Source organism: Enhydra lutris, unplaced genomic scaffold, assembly GCF_002288905.1.
Source record: "Enhydra lutris kenyoni isolate GAN:26980312 unplaced genomic scaffold, ASM228890v2 scaffoldscaffold10, whole genome shotgun sequence".
In the NCBI taxonomy this organism is placed as follows: domain Eukaryota; kingdom Metazoa; phylum Chordata; class Mammalia; order Carnivora; family Mustelidae; genus Enhydra; species Enhydra lutris.
In genome coordinates, this window is record NW_019154094.1 from 42437547 (window position 1) to 42443660 (window position 6114).

Sequence of the window (6114 nt, forward strand, 5' to 3'; positions counted from 1 at the left end):
AATATTTCCCCACGGTTCTTAAAGTCTTAAGTTCCTAGTGTTTTCTGGTTTTTCCTGTTTTTTTTTTTATTTTTATAGTGATAACTATAGATTTATATGTAGTCGTAATAAATAATAGAGATCCCATGTACCCTTTGTCCAGTTTTCTCTGACAGAAACTATTGTACACTACCATAACCGGAAAATTGACATTGATCCACTCCACCAATCTGATTCGGTTCCCAGTCTTTGCTTGTATTCATTTGTGTGTATTTGTGTGCATATGTGTGTTTAATTAATGTGTATAAGTATTCACATATCCACCTCCACGGTCAAGACAGAATATTTCCATCACTACAAGGATCCTCTGCATTGCTATTTTATACCCACACTTAACCTCTCTTCCGCTGTGCCCTCTCTCCTGATCCCTGACCCCTGGCAACGGCCAATCTAGTCTCCATTTCTAAAAATTGTCATTTTAAAAAGTTCTGTAAATGGAATAACACGGTATGCCACCTTTTGGGATTGGTTTCTCTCCCTTGGCATTATTAAGTCCCTGGAGATCCGTCTAAGTTGTTGTGTGTATCAATCTTTCCATCCCTTTCACTGCTGAATAATTACTGCTCAGTGGTATGGATGGACCACAGTTTGTTGAAGCATTGGCCTGTTGAAGGACATTTGGGCTATCACAAAGCGAACAAGAGAGCACAAATGGGGGTGGGGGGCGGCAAGGGCACCAGGAGAGGGAGAAGCAGGCTTCCCACTAAGTAGGGAGCCTGGGGCAGAGCTCGATCCTGGGACCACAAGAGCGTGAACTGAGCCTAAGCAGATGCTTAAGCAACTAAGCCCCCTAGGTGCCCAGGAGTGAGAGAATCTTAAGCAGACACCATGGTGAGTAAGGAGCCCAGTGGGGGGCTTGATCTCACAACCCCAAGATCATGATGTGAGCTGAAATCAAGAATCAGATGCTTGACTGACTGAGCCACCCAAATACCCTGTTCTGTGCATTTTTAACAGTTTTTTGTGTTTGTTTGTTTGTTTGTTTTTTCTGAGTTAGTAACAAGTCACAATGAGTCACCATTTCATATCTGCTAGCATGGCTAAAACAGTACTAGTGCCAGCAAAGAGGTAAAGCAATTGGAGTTCTCATGTACTGTTTGACCCCTTCTATAAATATTTAAAAATTTAAACATACACTTATCATGTGACCCTGAAATTTCAAAGCCAGATATACACCCAACAGAAATGAAATGTTACAAAAAGACTTGCACACAATGTCAGAACAGCTTCGCTTATTATAGTCAAAGACCATAAACAAGTTAAAGGTCCATCAACAGGTAAATAGGGGCACCTGGGTGGCTCAGTCAGTTAAGTATCTGCCTTAGGCTGGGTCTTGGTCTTGGTCCAGGGTTCTGGAATCAAGTCCCCAAACCAGCTTCCTGCTCTGTGGGGATTCTGCTTCTCCCTCTCCTTCTACCTGCTTCTCCCCGGCTTGCACTTGTGCATGTGCCCTCTCTCTCTTTCAAATAAATAAATAAAAACTTAAAAAGAAAAACAGGTAAGTAGATATGCAACAAATTGTGATCCATCCATGCAATGGAATACTCCTCAACAATAAAAGGAATGAACCACTAATACATGTAACAACGTAGAAGAGTCTCAAAACATTATGCTAAGGAAAAACCCCTCAAGATATAAAAGACTACATACTGTATGATTTTATCTATATGAAATTCCAGAAAAGACACATCTAATATGTGGTGATAGAAATGAGTTCAGTGGTTACCAGAGATAAGGCTGGAGGGAATGACTGTAAAGAGGCATGAAGGAACTTTCCAGAATGGTGGAAATAGTTTTATCTTGATTGGTGGTTTCACAGGTGTATGCATTTGTCAAAAGTCCTTAAGCCATCCACTTAAAATAGACCTAGATTATACTTCAATGTTGAAAAAAGTTGAAAAAGTTGAAAAGTTGAAAAAAGGTGAGTGGGACACAGTATTTGCATATCAAACACTAGAATCCCACTCTTCAGCCTCATGTCTCATATTAATGTTAATATGTCTTGTACTCTTACATGTGGTAGTAAAATGATGAAGAAAAGAAAATGAAATTGACTTTTTTTTTTTTTTTCCAGAGTTCTCTTCAGTGGGAATTAACAGAGGAGTCATCTGGATGAGGTTTGAACCCTTGGCAATTATTTTGTTACCACAATGAGAGCTTAGAGGGGGTCCTGCTTGGCACTTATATCTATGGTCTATCATTTGACCCTCAATACCCTAAGAAGCAAATTTCATTGTATTTATGCTTAGGATTGAGCCAAGTGGCTTATATTTGCTAAATAACTTCCTTGTCACACACTCAGAAAGTGGTTGAACTAGGGCCTGAACTTCATACTCTTGACTACATATCAGGAAACTAGAATCCTATATTCATATGCCTTGGGTTCTGGCCACCAAAACCCATTTTCTTTGCTTTCCAATGATTAGGGTCCCCCAGAGGGTCCCTGTTCTCTACAACTCCAACCTACATAGTTAAGGAACAGGGACAACGGACTGCCTAGTCCATTAGTTACTATAGTTGGTCAGGATCTGTTGCCAGATTTTTTTTCTCTTTCAGCCATTTTCTTTTTTTTAAGATTTTATTTCTTTATTGAGAGAGAGGGAGAGGGAGCGAACACAAGCAGAGGGGAGGGGCAGAGGAAGAGGGAGACGCAGATTCTCTGCTGAGCAGGAAGCCCTACGTGAGGCTCGATCCCAGGACCCCAGGATCATGACCTGAGCCCAAGGCAGATGTTTAACCAATTGAACCACCCAGGTGCTCTGGCCATTTATTTCTTTTTATTTACAGTTGTGTTCAATACAAACCAATTCCATAATATGAGAAGTTCTATGAATCAAAGAATAAACACATGAATACAATGTACTATCCAAAACAGATGTATAGCATTCAGATATGAAGCAAGAGGGAATATTCCTTCACACCCAAAGTAGCCTGAGATCTGCTGGGTCTGTTTTTCTCATGCTGGTTTCTGAGGATGGAAAGAATTGACTTTGGTGTTTTTTTTTTTTTTTAAGATTTTATTTATTTATTTGTCAGATAGAGTGAGCACAGGCAGACAGAGAGGCAGACAGAGGGAGAAGCAGGCTCCCTGCTGAGCAAGGAGCCTGATGTGGGACTCGATCCTAGGACGCTGGGATCATGACCTGAGCTGAAGACAGCCGCTTAACCCACTGAGCCACCCAGGCGTCCCTTGACTTTGGTTTTTAAGACTACCGTGGCCATATTGGATACTGGAACATCTGGGCATCAGTTTTGTGCCCACAAGATCAAAAGACTTTAGGGAGTGTCTATTTCTAAAAAGCTTTCTCTGTATTGAGGCAGATATATAAGATCCCATTTCCAGAATCAAGCCCAATAGGCTTCCAACCCTTTCAGACTTATGTTCCCAACCTCTGAAATATTTACCAATTGTGACAGCCGTTCTGATTCTCACATCATTCTTGTACCCAAAGATTTGTGGTTTGGATTGACATTCTACTTGAATAAAATCTGCTGATGGCTTTGATGGTGGTGATGGTCACAGATACATACGTATCCCTAAACGCACTGAGTTGTATACTTTAAATCTGTACAGCTTTTTACATGTCAACCACACCTTAGTAAAATACTTAAAAAAAAAAAAAGACCCAGGAAAGTGGTGGATGTCAAAAGGAGTAGACCTAAAACAGGATGGCACTTAGTGCACCCAAGGAAAGAGGAAGGTCATGTATCTGATCTGAGTAAGGAAGGGCAAAAGACAAAGAGGGAACTGGGCAGGGCAGTATCTTGCTGGGCTCTGTAGGCAGCAGTGAGGAATTCAGATTTATTCTCAATGCCCTGGGAAGCCCCACATTCTCCTCACAGGTCTCTTGTATGTCTCTGTGTTTTTTTTTGTTTGTTTTTTTAAGATTTTATTTATTTATTTCACAGAGGTCACAAGTAGGCAGAGAGGCAGGCAGAGAGAGAGAGAGAGAGAGGAGGAAGCAGGCTCCCTGCAGAGCAGAGAGCCCGATGTGGGGCTCGATCCCAGGACTCTGGGATCATGACCTGAGCTGAAAGCAGAGGCTTTAACCCACTGAGCCACCCAGGTGCCCCTGTCTCTGTGGTTTTTTTTTTTGTGAGCTGCTTCTTCTCTGCCTGAACCTTAAGTGTTACTGCTCTCCTTCTTTCCTGGATCCCTTGCTCTTCTCATTCTACCTGGGTGGGTGGGAAAGTGAAGGATCTTGATTGTTCTTAGTTGGCAGTTGAGACCTTTCTCTGGGGCTTTGGATTCATGTATCAAACACAGCCTTGACCCTTCAGCTGTCTGTCCCATGGGCTCCTCAAACTCGTGCAAAGCCCTCTTACAACCTTCCCTTCCATCCATTCCATGTGTTGTCTCTCCAGCTCAGGTAGTAACACTACCTATTTACCAGACATCCAACCTAGAAACCTGGATGTATCACTGTGAGTCCCCTCTCTCCCTCACCTCGTACAGCCAATCAATCACTAATTTTTTTAAAACCTCTGAAATACTTTCAAATCTCTTTTCCTCACTACCCTGCCTGATCGAGATGATAGTGCTAAACCAGATGATCACAGCTCTTCCACAGATGGCTGCAACAGCCCCCTAATGAGTCCCTCTCTCCCGGGGTCCTGTTCCCAACAAACATGCTATTCACACTGACCACCAGGTGAAACTGCTAACATGAGAGTCTGCCCATGATGCAACTGGGGAGGTCTGACTGCTTGTGGGGTGGTGGGATCCACTTTCTCTTCCTTCCTCCCCCACACTGTTCTTCCAGGCCTTGGCAGATGCCTTGGCTGGATAACAAAAGAAAGTCTTGGGAACTGGATTGAAGGCAGAGAAAGGATGAGAGGAAGCATAACAGTGCACGAATGTAGGAGATAGACAGAGAGGGCCACTCTCTCAGTTTTGTGGAAAGTCTGGAACTTGCAGACACCTCCTTGACACAACTTACAGCTCCCAGGCCACTCACTGGCCTGTCCCGAGGATCCAGAAAGAAACTAGGAAGAGTGAGATCCTGGGGAGAGGGGATGGGAAAGAGCTAAGGGACTGCAAGACCGTGAAGGGACGGCATAGGGGTCCAAGCACCCATGTCAGAGGATACATTTCTGTGCAGGAGCTGAGAAAAGGAACTGACATGAAGAGAACCAGCTGGAAGCACTCGGAGCACTCAGCAGCAGTCAGGTGGGAATGTTCAGCTTGAACGTGAAGACCAGGACCATTTCCCGTGCCCTTACGACCCATGTTTACTCAATGGCGAGTGTGAAGGCTGCTTGATGACCCTGTCTCTGTGTAGGGGTCTCAGTGCTGCAAAAGACCCTCACCACCAGCAGTCCTCCCATATGCCTCTCCAGCCTCTCCTCTTGTCTTCCCCAGACGGACTTCACCAGTTCTGTAAAGCATCTGATTGCTCATGCTTCTCTCATACACCACATTGTTTCCACTACTTGCAATGATTTCGCTCCATAAAACACACTCCCCTGCCCATCTCCTCACTACTGTGTATTCATCTTTGCAACAGACATTGGATGTTTGAATATTTTATAACGGGGAGAAAAGGTGGGTTTGGTCATCACACAGTCCTGGATTAGAATTCCAGCCTTACTGTTTACTCACCGAGACCTTATAATCATTGTATCTATCTTATTATCAGTAAAATAGAATGACAATCCCTTCCTTGCACATCTTTCTGGGGCTCAAATGGACTTATATAAAGTGCCTGGCACATAGTAGGTACTCAATAAATGTTAGCTCTCTTTCTTGTCCTTGAGATACTCAGTAAACATTGGTTCTAATTCCAGAGTCAATGAACAGCCACTGTTTGTAGCATCCTACAAACACTGTTTGTAGGATGCTACCATAGTGTCTGATAGCGTTGCCTTTCCCTTTTTCCTTGGCTTCTCTTTACCGGTTAGCTTGAATGCAGTTCTCAGTTACTATATATTGGAAGTGATGCACTTTCCATATGGAATAACAGGAGCTATCATTTACTAGATGTCCACCCTGTGTCTGGTCTTCACTAGATGTTTTCCAGATAGTCTCTTGACTAATATTCACAGTGGTTCTCAGGGGGCTCATAGTATTAACCA